This window comes from Euprymna scolopes, chromosome 21, assembly GCF_053919585.1.
Source record: "Euprymna scolopes isolate OS-2025 chromosome 21, ASM5391958v1, whole genome shotgun sequence".
NCBI lineage: Eukaryota > Metazoa > Mollusca > Cephalopoda > Sepiida > Sepiolidae > Euprymna > Euprymna scolopes.
The window spans coordinates 68,929,198-68,942,587 of NC_136502.1; the positions used below are offsets into that span (position 1 = coordinate 68,929,198).

At 34.4% G+C, this 13,390-nt stretch overlaps 1 protein-coding gene and 1 pseudogene across 1 annotated transcript in view; both read left to right on the forward strand.

The window, feature by feature from the left end:
* Positions 1-13,390, forward strand: part of LOC145242436 (uncharacterized) — a 158,605-nt gene that overhangs the window by 70,468 nt on the left and 74,747 nt on the right. The gene's annotated exons all lie outside the window — the stretch shown is intronic.
* Positions 13,213-13,371, forward strand: LOC145243169 (U2 spliceosomal RNA; annotated as a pseudogene).

Below are 13,390 nucleotides of genomic sequence, written 5' to 3' on the forward strand. Positions count from 1 at the left end.
CTAGGATTGAGTATGATGACAGATTTCCTGGCAAAGGGTACCACAATTACAGGAGCCTATTATGCTTCACTTTTGAGGAAATTAAGATTAAAATCAAGAGGCGGAGCAAGATCAGCAAAGGTACCCTCCTCCTGCAGGACAACGCTCCGATCCACAACTCGCATGTCGCCGGATCAGAAGCACGGGCGTGTGGTTTATGAAACCCTTCCCCATCCTCCCTACTCTCCTGACCTTGCACCCTCTGACTTTCACCTCTTCCCAACCATGAAGTTGTTTTTGAAAGGAAAGCGTTTCCCAGATGATGCAGCCTTGATTTCTGAAGTCACGTCGTGGTTGGAAGACCAACCTGGCGTGTTTAAAAAAAAACGGTCTGCAGAGCTGCATCAAACGATGGGAGAAATGCATAACTCTTGGTGGTTCCTATGTAGAGAAAAACTAATAACTGTGCCAAGTTTCGTTGCTCTACTGCTATGGGAAGTGGATCAGGGGCATTACTTATTGCACGCCCCTCGTATTATTTCATTAAATTAACTTTCCAAAAATATAAACCTTTTCCCCAAAGAAAGATTAGATACATTTGTTTAAACGTCTCACACGAGACTTCCTGTGTCTGGCGTCACTTCCCCGAATACGTCAACTTAAATCCTAGCTTCAATTTTTAGTGACAATTTACTAGCTTTACTTCGACCTAATTTATAGTAGAATTTTTCTTTTTATGTAATTTAACACATCGTATAAAGCATATTACTATATTACAATAAATTAATTAAGAGAAATAATAAGGGTCGGAGCAATGAACGATATGAAGTTTACTCCCTGGCAACGCCAAGTAGTTATAATAAAGTCATTTTTAACAGACTAGAATGACAGAAAAATAATGAGAGCTTGAAGGGTATACGTCATAGTGCATACAAGTAGCAGTTCAGAGACTTTACTCTTTTTTATTTCAGTTTCTGTCTTTGTTTATTTTTATTGACATTAGTCTTTTCAATTCAATTTATTTGATAAAAAAAAACAATCATACTGCAATTGGCATGTAGGGAAAGGGTGGTAGAAATTCACACAGAAAATGATAAAGTAGTCGAACACGTGTCCAAATTCACGTTTTAATTGTTACGCTGTTTTGTGTATTTATTACCTCACTTAAAAGTCTATTCTAATGTCCAGGGGCCTTGATTGAGAAAACAGCCTTCTTCCGGTTTAATCAACATCAGCAGTCAAATACTTTCTTGTAGTGTTCGTGTAACATATATAGTTATAAACAGACCCGCCTGCATTCCTTTGTAGGGGTGCCTCAGGCGATCGACGATAAACCAACCCCTCATCAAAAAGTAGGTGGGGCCTGGGAAGATGAACCTCTAAGTATTGGACCGGACCACACATTACCCCGTCACGATGGTCTAGAGCCGCCACGCCAGTCAATGGGCTGTCAGGTTGTCACAATAGTCCGTGGTCTGTCAGATTATCACGATAGTCTTTCAGATTGACACAGTAGTTCATAGTCTATCAGATTGTCACGGCAGTTCGTGGTCGCTCATATTGCTATGGTAGTCCGTGGTCTGTAAGATTACCACGGCAGCTCATGATCTGTTAGATTAAGTGGTTCGTGAAATTTGCACTCAGCTGTTTTCAATCTTAATTTTTTTTTCTCAAAATTGCAAACTCATTCATTTATTTGTTCTTGATTTTGTTTTATTTCGTTTTATGTTTTATTTTATTTTATTTTGTTATTATTATTATTATTTTCTTTTTATCACGTTTCCATGATTGAAGAAAAGGCGCGAATTGTTGAATTGTGATTTAATGAATTCGCTCAAACGAAGAAAGCTTGGACCCCTGGGAACATTTCATTTTTTTTTTAAATTTTATTTCTTCTTCTTCTTCTTCTTCTTCTTCTTCTTCTTCTTCTTCTTATTATTATTATTATTATTATTATTATTATTATTATTATCATTCGAATTTTGTTTATTTTTTGTTGTTTCTTCTTGTTGTTTTCGTTCGTAGATCATACTCAGTTCACCTGATTTATTTGTGTTTTCACTCCCTACCATCTGTCGGTGTCGAGGCGAAAAAGGCTCTGGGTTGAGAATTAAAGTTTGCCTTCAAAAACTTTTCCCATTTCTACGTTTACTCTTTTCTTTTTTTTCCCATCAAAATTTCTTTTTTCCGTTCACGTAGTCACGAATCGCCATCTGTCATTGAATGAGACAAGATGAGGTGGGGCAATGGCGTGCACACACAAAGTGATAGAATTCGCAAGATGCGAGTACACAAGTCAAATAATGGAGGTTGATCGACTTACGTGTGAAATTATTTCCTACCAGACAAGTCCACGCCCCTCGGATATAGTATGTAATGTCCCATTACCCCGCGTTCCGCCATCGTTATTGTCAAGGCGGGAGTTCAACTGGAGGAGGGTGAAGAGTAGTAGAAGAAGAAGAAGAAGAAGAAGAAGAAGAAGAAGAAGAAGAAGAAGAAGAACTGGTGTGAACGTGCGATTCTGTTACAAAACAAAAGCTCGTTCGGACATTACCTGCTCAAACACACAGATCTTAGTAATTAAGGTTGAGAAGGTCATGATCTACTCGGGTCATATTACACGAGAAAAGAAAACAATACACAATTTACTTTAAAATTTTCTGAATTTGGCAAAAAGTGAAGATAATAGGGCAACCAGTTCTTTTTCCTTTGTTAGTGGTCTTGGTGGTTTGTAGGTAAAAATAATTAATATTTATTTATGAAAATATTACTATAAGAACCCCTTCAACTAAGATTTGGTTTCTTCATGAGTTATAAGCTGCCGGCCATAGCATAATGCAATACTCTGGCTCTGTTGTCGAATATTATCTGTCTAGCTTTCTGTATTTATCCGCTTATCTCGACATTATATACAGAACTTTTTTTCTTTCCCGTGATAATTCTTGGTGGCATGTGGGTTGATACCGGACTGCAGGATCAAAAGTGACAGTGTGACTTCGAATTCTTCAACAGGCAGTAACTATTACTTCATACACTGACGATTGCTTAAGCATAAAACACTAGTGTCTCTAGGCCAAGGATAGGTAACCTACAGCTCGCAGGCCGGATCCGGCCCGTGAAGGCATTTTGACGGGTCCGCGAGCCTGATTACCAATGACTCTAATTTTAACATGAGAGACGAGGCTTTTGAATTCAACAAAAGATCTGCTTTTTTCTTCCTCTCGTCCACCAACAGAACTTGAATGATTTGACTGCACAACAAGATCAAAACGTAATGAATTACATTTCTGCGTAAAAAAAAATTAAATAAACATAAAACAAAAACTGAAAGCCGATTTGACCGACCTATTAACTGAACATAGATGTTCATAGGAGTACTTGCTTTACATAAAGATATGACGATATTTCTCGAAAGTAAACATATGCATAGTTCACATTTTCGAGATCTTGATTGGTTTGAAACTTTTGCATTCATTGTTGATATAGTAAAACATTTGAATCATTTATATTTATTACTTTAAGTTAAAACTCAGCTTATAAATGAAATGTATAATCATATTGTTGTCTTTTAAAAGAAATTGTGTTGTGGGAATATTAACTTAGAAATAAAAATTATGCTCATTTCCCATAATTCCAAGCAAGAAAATCACAGGATTTGAAAAACCAATTTGAATTGTGCTTTGTTGATTTTTGTCTCCATAAAAATGATTTCAAATTGTTTGCTACACCATTTGATGTGAGGTTGATACAGTTTGAACAATTTGAGAACAAGATTAACTGATAGCCATCGAAAATGTTAAAACCAAATATCGAAACACTCTTAAAAATCACAAAGTTTCCAATTAATTCTTTGGTTGTTGGTGATAGTCTAACTCCACTACTATGTATTTATAAACAAATGGTTTCAACAATGTTTTAAATTGAATAAATAATATGTTCAATTAATACATTTGTTGTTAATATAAATTTTTTAAATTCAACACTTCTAAATATCAGATCTGTCAACACTTCTTAATACAACTATATATTCAAACAAAATTTGTTGTATGTCATTTTCTATAAAGTAGCTCCACATCTCAGTGCACTAAAAATATAAGACTATCTGCCAGTTATCTTCTGTGAGACTTTTTTTACTAAGCTGCGTTACCTATGTTTAATGCCAAATAGTGGATACATATTTGTTATGACCCTTGGTTATATTAAAAGATAACGGAAACGAAAAAAATAATGAAGCGAAAGAGGCTAAAGAGGTAGACATGTGAGATAGTAGAATTTTAAAAACAGTTGAACATACGCGCCTTGTAAACGTTTGGATGATATCGCATGTGTACATACGTGTTTAAATGTTTCTAACTATATGTACTCGTATGTATTGGTATATGTGTGCAGTTCATTTGTGATAAAATGTTTAATAACAGTTTCAAACATAAACGTCATAATTTCATCCATTTTACATCGGTTGATTATTTCATATTGAAGTATTTGGACTTTAATTAAGAAAAACTAAATTTTGTTAGATGTTTTTATTTTATTTTATATTTTCATTTGTTTTTCTTATTTTTCAATGTTTATTTTCATTATGGTTTTAAATATTAAGGTTAATGTGGGCCTGCAAATATAATTTTCCTTAATTTTTCATTAATGGCATTCGTTCGACTCGCCACCCGTCAGTATAACACGATCCGGCTCTAAGGATCGAATGAGTTGCCAATCCCTACTCTAGGTAAAACTAATTAATATTTATTTATAAGGATATTATTATAAGCACTCTTCAACTAAGAGTTGGCTTATTTAAGGCAGGTATAATAAACTGTTGGTTTTAGCATAAATCAATGTTCCGACGTCTGCAGTTGAACAGAATTTTACTAGCTTTCTCTATTCGTCCGGTTTCCTCGACATTATATATTGAACTTAATTCACGTTTCTTTTGCCGTGATAATTCTTGGTGGACTGAGAGTGGAATACCAGCTTCAGAGTCAAAGCAACTTTGTGATTTTCAGTAATTATCATTTCCTACACTGGCGATTGCATAATCGTGAAGCAATAGTGTTTGTAGAACTGCACGCCTGTGGAACTCTGTTCCGTCTGCCTGCTTCCAACCGTACTACAACTTGGATGTCTTCAAGTCCAACGTTAACAAATTCATAATGAACCGCCCCCTTAAGTAAACACTTCATCAAATCTCTACACTAACGTAATGTACTTGCAATAACCCTTATCCCTGAGTGGCTTTCGGGCCTTGATAAGTGGTGATCACTGTGTAAAAAAAAGTGTTTGTAAAAATAATTCATATTTATTTATTAAAATATCACATATGTATATGATACCTCAGACAAATACATTTATTGCATAATCTATATTATGTGATCATGCTGCAAAAATTCAACATCGACAATAATTCATATGTACATATTTTTTCTTAAATTGTTAAATCGGCTTCTCTACATCACAAAATAACAAAAAAATATTATTTCGTTAAAGGTAAATAAATTGTTAAATAACAGCAAACACATAAAACAAAATCAACCATCAACATTCAGAAACAATAATTTTTTATTTTATACTTTTTCATGGTGAGTTATTTTAAAAAAATGGACTTCAGACACAGATGTTAATATATGGTATTATTACCATACATTAACAGGGGTACTAATTAGAGGTCACCATTTCGGTAGACTCCCACTTCGGGGCGCCTCCGATAACAGGGAGAACTGGAGCGCTGGAATAGAAAGAAATACTGGTAAAATAAGACATTGTCTTCTTATAGAAATGAGGACGTGTAACACGACTTTGTTATGAATTCATGAGGTTTTATATATCCAATATATATGTGTGTTTTCCCGAAACTCGGGTTACAAAGAAAGACAGTGCATTTTGTAAAGTCTGTATTAATGTTCAATGCTCCTCTTGGCTACCTAACGGGAGCTGAAGAGTGAGGCGTGTGTTCTGTCTCTAGTCGCCGTGGAAGTAAGGATGTTTCCTTCACTCGAATGACCCACGTAAACCGTTCTCGCTTTTCATTGGCTGGAACCTCTGATGACGTATAAGAAGAAAGGAAGGAAAAGAGAAAAGAGTAGGGAGAAAGAGAGAACTAAGGTGAGAATACAGCCTAGTCTCGTAGTAGTAGCAGCTCGCTACAAATATTTTAAATACAAAACAGTGGATTACGTGCTCAACGTAAATATAGCCTATGTACTCATAAGTTAGAACAAATATTATGTTTTAATAAACAATGTATAACCTTTTCTGGTGAAAAGAAAACCTTAGCTTAAGTTGTAAGAAATTATCAACTTTAAGATAATGGAATGCAGAAATTATAAAGAAAAAAAATTCTGTTTCAGGAGAATTTCAAATCATCCGATGATAACCGAAAAGAATGTCCATTCTTGACTGTAGAAATTATCAAAACAAACGAAAATATATCATCAGCTTCTTCCCGTTCTTCACTAAAAATTTTAATCATTAATAAATCTGGGGATAATCCACCATCTCGCTAATGTCACACTACTTTTTGACTAACTGGAGTATGCAAGCGCATTCGACTAAGGATAACAGCTATTTTGAACGCATATCTCATCAAGGCAGGTGAAGCTATGGCGATAACGCTTTGACAACATGATAATTTAATCAGACACTTCTTAACCAAAAAAAAAACAGAATTAAGTTATCTTTAATGGCCGTACGTCTAAACAGCATGATATTATTGCGGATTTTCCGGGTGTCGATCCTTGGACCTTTATTATTTCTGATTTTCATAAATGACCTCTCTGATATCATGTACGAAATTTGCTTATGACATCATGCTCTATTTTCGACATGTGAACAAAATAAACGCACACATATCCAAGGTAAATGCTGAATCCTTAAAAATGACTTTCCTTAACAATTATAAGAAACCCTTCCAATCATGTCTATAATCATGTCTAATAGTCTTCTAGTCGAGATTCTAATATTAGAACATCCCTCGATCTAACATCAAAGGTAATATGAATTGCATCTAATATATAGAAAATGCTGCGAAGGCTGTCGCTAAAAATATGAGCTAAGAGACTTCCCACCTTTTGCAGTATTTTATTTTTAAGAAAGCTATAAATGGTCCATGTATGGAGTATTGCCATCAACTCTAGGCTCATGCATCAACCATTAATCCCTACCGCTTAGAAAAGTTAAAAAGAGCCTATAATTTAATGAATCCCACATGCTCTGCCGAGCTCCAACTCCTGTCCCATCGCCGTAAGTTGGATTTTTTTATTTGTTTTACAAGTATTTCAAAGAGAATACGCTCCGACCAATTTTCTGCACTTGTGCCACATCAATGTAAATAAACCCGATAATCAGCAAAGTTTTATCACTTCACTGTAGACGTTTCATCACTTCACTGTAGACGTTTCATCACTTCACTGTAGACGTTTCATCACTTCACTGTAGACGTTTCTAAATAGCTTATTCTTTCGATCTGCTATATTTTGTAATTACTCCTTCTCTCTTTCACTGTTCTCTGATTATACTAACCATGCAAAAAATTTAAATGTAATGTGAACAAACATCTCACGGCACAACTCCCCACTTATCAATATGACCCCTAATTTCCAGTAGCCCTTACATTTCCATGGCAATCTGCTTTGTTTAAGGGTGAATTAAAGTTAAAAAAAATACTCAGTGGTTTATATTTCTGTTTACCCTGTAACGGTTGAAATTGGTCTCATTAGTTAGAGCGCTTGAATTTTAGTTAAAAAAGTGTTCCGCGATGTGAATTGTGTAACTGCTTTGGACCATCTGCCCGACCAACAGTACAGCAAGCCCGTTCTACTGCAGATATCCTAACTGTAAACTCTGAACGTATATACCATGCACTGAATAATTCAGGGGAAACTAGTGTAGTATCCCTAGATATATCTAAGGCCTTTGACAAGGTATGGCACGATGGTCTTCTCATGAAAATCAGAACCTATGGTATTACTGGACGAATGCTTAACATAATAAATCCTTCTTAAATAAAATAAGAATCCAGGTGGTCCTCGGTGGTCGTACGTCAAAATAATATGATATGAATTCAGATGTACCTCAGGGGTCGATCCTTGGACCTTTATTATTCCTGCTATTCATAAAATGATCTCCCCGATAAAGTTGTCTCGGAGATAGGTATATTTGCCGACGACACCACGCTCTATAACTGACAGGAAGGGGAAACGAATGAACATGTATTTAAGGCAATGGCGGAAACCCTAGTGGAAGACTTCAAGTATGTAGTGGAATGGGGACAAAAATCGATAGTAGCATTCAATGCTACTAAGACTAGGCTTCTTTCTTTTAATAACTACAAGAAACCTTGTCAACCACTAATAACCATGACTAATGATACATTACCTGAAAGTATTTCGTAAAAACGCCTCGGCTTAACGTTCACGGGGAACATGAGTTGGAACAAATACATTGAGGGCATTGCTAAGACTGCTGCAAAGAAGGTGGGGTTTCTCTACCGTGCTAGAAAGTTACTCCTGAGATTATCCTGTACTTCTACAAGGCCATTATTCGCTCTTATTGAGTATTGTTGCCACATTTGGAATGGTGCATCTACTACTAATCTCTCGCTCTTAGACAGGGTTCAAAAGAGCGTCGCCAAACTAATAGATCCCGCACTGTCAGCTAGGCTTCAAATGTTGCATCCCGCTGCCTGTTTTACAAGTATTTTAATGGTAAGTGCTCCGACGAACTATAAGCCCTTATACCCCCTCGACATAAATACGCCCGGCAAATCCGACAAGCAGCAAAATCACATCTCTAAACAGTAGAACACCTTTTACACTAATAGTTTCTTCCTTAGGACTTTGGAATTCCCTCACGGGTTTCTGCTTCTCTGACTGTACTGACATGCAGAAGTTCAAGTGTAATATAAACAGGCATCTGGTTGCTCAACTCCCTACATAGTGGCCCTTCAACTTATATCCTAGATAGTAGCCCCATACATCAAACTGGTACTGTGCCTTCTTTGGGGTGATAATGGAATAAAAGAAATTTTAACCACACTGACGATTCCGTAAAGATGAAACCGTACACTATGTAGATAATAATTGCATATTTGTTATTATATATATATATATATATATATATATATATATATATATATATATATATATATATATATATATATATACTAGCATGGGTGCCCGGCGTTGCCCGGGTATTTGGAGGTGTATGTTGAGCAAAAAAAAAAAACAAGTGGTCAATTTTTTTAACTTTGACCCCTATTATGACACCTTAAATTTTATTGTTTTGGGCTGACGTCATGTATTGAGTTAGATCCATGTTCAAGGAACCTAAAATTTCAAGTGTTTAGACCTAAAATTGTCGGAGGAGTTTGGTAGAGTTCTCAAAAGTCAAATCGTTGAACTTTGACCCCTTAATCGCCAAATTTCTGGCCTAAAATGGATCACATCGATTTTCCCAAATCTCAGTACCCTGTATATCACATTTCGAGTCTGTAGACTTAAAATTGACAGAGCTATTGCGTAGGGAAATGTACACACACAGACACACAGATACACAGATATACACACACACACAGACATTTTCACTTTTATAGATATACTAGCATTTCAGCCCGGCGTTTTCCGGGTATTTGGAGGTGTATATTGATTTAAAAAAAAAGCGGTCAATTTTTTAAACTTTGACCCCTATTATGACCCCTTAAATTTTATTGTTTTGGGCTCAATTCAAGTTATTAAGTTAGATCCATGTCCAAGGAACATATGTCTAAAATTTCAAGTGTTTAGACCGAAAATTGTTGGAGGAGTTTCGTAGAGTTTTCAAAAGTCAAATCGTTGAACTTTGACCCCTTAACAGCGAAATTTCTGACCGAAAGCCAATCACATCGATTTTCCCAAATCTCAGTACCCTGTATATCAAATTTCGAGTCTGTAGACTAAAAATTAACAGAGTTATTGCGTAGGGAAATGTACACACACAGACACACAGATACACAGATACACAGACAGACAGACACTTTCACTTATATATATATTTTATAAATTACTAACTAGCTCTACCTACGTATTGAGCACTTTTGAAGAAAATACTTAAAGTTTACGCATAAATCTATACTTTCGTATATTAATTTTATGTGAGTAAATGAAGTAGTTATATATATATATATATATATATATATATATATATATATATATATATATATATATATATATACAGAGAGAGAGAGAGAGAGAGAGAGAGAGAGAGAGAGCGCTCGGGAATTCAGTTCAAAATTCTCTAGGCGGTATCCATTAATTTACGCCAACCATCTCTGTCTAAACAAAGAGAGTATACCCATAATTTGGAACTAATGGGTGTTCGTTAAGATTGTTTCCTTTTTTCCTATTCCCCAAACAACATTTTTCTTCTTTTTTTTACCCTCGCTAATAATTTATGGTCTTTTGACCACGTTTTTAAGCGATGTTTTGTCCCCGGTTTCAAACGTTAATCTTGAAAAGGTTTGGCTGAAAGACGTCTCGATAGGGTTTTTTTTTCTGTCCCACCCTTATTTACTTATTTTATCTAATTTATGTTTGTTAAACATACAATTAGAGCTTAGGAGAAATATACTTTAGAAGTGTATTTTGGTATTCTTTTTGAAATTTCTTCTTTAATGGTTATGTTTATAAGAAAAAAAAACTTTAAACAATTAATAATGGTACTACGGTCAGTGTTATTCAAATGTTTTATAAAATTATGTACCCATTATATATATATATATATATATATATATATATATATATATATATATATATATATATATACTAGCAAAAGTACCCGTAGTTGACTGGGTTCAAAAACAGCCTACAGAAAATGGACTCTGATTTATGAAAGTATGATAGGTTATGAAAAAGGAGGGTTGTAAAGAGATAGCTTCGAATTTGGGGGTATCAAAACCAAAGCAAAATATGATAAAAGTAAAAATAAAATAGATAAACCTCATAATTTATTATACCATACCTGTTCACACTGAAACACTTATCACAATATTCTATGGATCTATATTAAAAAACCTTGTTAAACTTTGTGACATATTTCCATTATACGGGGGTCAGGCGCGAACGAACACCCTATAATTTTATTATACCAATTTTCTTCAAACTGAAACATAATTATCAAAGTCTACTTGCGCAGATAGATATGAAAAGTCTTTATTAAAGTTTGTGCCTATTTCCATTTTATGGAGGCCAGGCGCGAACACAAACCCCGCAATTTTATTATACCATCTCTATATAAGTTAAAACATACTTATCAAAGTATCATTATGTACATCTATATCAAAAACACTTGTAAACGTTTTTTTTTAAATTTATAAATTTTTTATTTGCATACTTTGTGGACCAGGCGCGTACGCAGACCCCAGAATTTTAATGAATCATCATTATGCCAGATCAAACATACCCATTCCTGTGTCTCGATACATATTCTATCATTATATGTGATCAGTTTTCTATAATAGTCAACCATATAGGAGCTTATTCGTGACCAAACACACACACACACGCACACACACACACACACACACACACACACAGATGATCAGCTTTATATATATATATATATATATATATATATATATATATATATATATATATATATATATATATATATATATATTGGTTAGTATTGCTGGATGGCATCGTCCTTTCGAGTTAAAACTCCTACTTGTGAGACATCAGCTTGGGGTTATTAGCTGGTTGGATGACCGCGTCCCTTGTTGAGACGAAGTAGGTTCATTTCACAGTCGGATTTCGGCGCGGTTTGCTTGATCTGTGTTGGTTAATAGAAATTCTTGTGTGCAGGGCGTTTGCTCAGTTGGTAGAGTGCTTGCTTGCCTTGCATGCAAGAGGCTCGGGTTTCGAATCCTGAGTTCGGATGTGTCTAACTGATGAGCCCAAATATATATATATATATATATATATATATATATATATATATATATATATAATTTTAAACCAAAATTTACTGTTTTAATTCCGGTTATGTTCGTATACTAATTAAACCAAAGTAATTGTATATTAACCTAGTTAATTAAGCTTAACAAACATAAATGTATTTATTCATTAGAAGTTGTTCATCTACGACGTAAGACTAAGAGACACGGGATGAGTTATAAATCGTATTCTCAGATTTAACAATGTATTTTTTATTCGTCGATTAATGTAAACAAATAAACATTCAGTGAATTTGCCTATTCACTTTATAAACCTTTTCGTGTTCACTAAACGTCTATATGCCTCCTCTATAAGAGTTCGCACTTGATTGTTAAAAGATTTTAGATGCTTTACACACGGTTTTTCAATTTCTTTGGGCCGGCTGGACACTGTCGTTGTCTGTCATCAGCTTTTTTTTATAACGTTTTATTGTATTTTTTGCTTTGGATCAAATAAATAATAAAACATGAAAATCTCATAATGAGTTTATAAAAATCTTGGATAAATACATAAATAGAAACGATTATAAGTTTTCCGAACGCCCCCTCCAAATAAAAGATTCCGGCATTTGTTATTTTAACTAACAAAACGAAAAAGATCTGAAAAACACATATGCAACAAATAAATGTAACCAAAGACAATACTGGATAAGTTCGTGTTTAAACTTGTTTTAAAGCGTGTTTAATTTTAGTGGCTGCTCTGTTAATTTAGAATTTAAAAAATCCCTACATAAGGACCCTTGATAACCGTTGAAAATAATTTTTAAAAATTAAGCAAACGCAGATATAAATAAATCAAATAAATGTCAACAATTAAGAGGAAATATTATGTTCTACCAATATTCTATTTGATTTTCAGTTTCGAGACAATTAGAAAAGAGTACAAGTTAGAATAATCCAGAAATGATTATCATTTTATGTTCAAGTTATGTGTGAAACTGCTTCCCTACTCCAAATTCTAAAAGTGCAACCTACAAATTCACATGCCTGCTCGTGCCCATTTCGTTTTATTTGTTTCATTTTTTCCCACCACGTAATCATTAAATAAAAAAATTAGAATCGCATTTTGTGGAAGTAATGTAGCTAAATGCGTTAATCTCTGTGTCATTGCTATTATCATTATATTATTACGCTTATCGCTCCGTCCGTTATCATGCTATGTGAATATTCCAATTGAAACTTGTCACCCCTTAAAAGCAAAGTGGAGAATATTCAAACAAAATAAACAAAAAAAAAATTGGTGTCGCTTCTGAGGCAAAGCTAATAAAAATGATTTGTCTTTCTTGGCCTTTTGGCTAAGATCAAAGTGTAGTATCTGTTCTTCAGATGCTACATTTCAATTTCTTCTCTCTTAGTGGAGGAGAAATCCTTTGCCACTAAGACAATTTTTTCTCCATGTTAAAAAACGACCATGGTGTCTAAATATGCCCCGTATGGAGGCATTGTGAATAG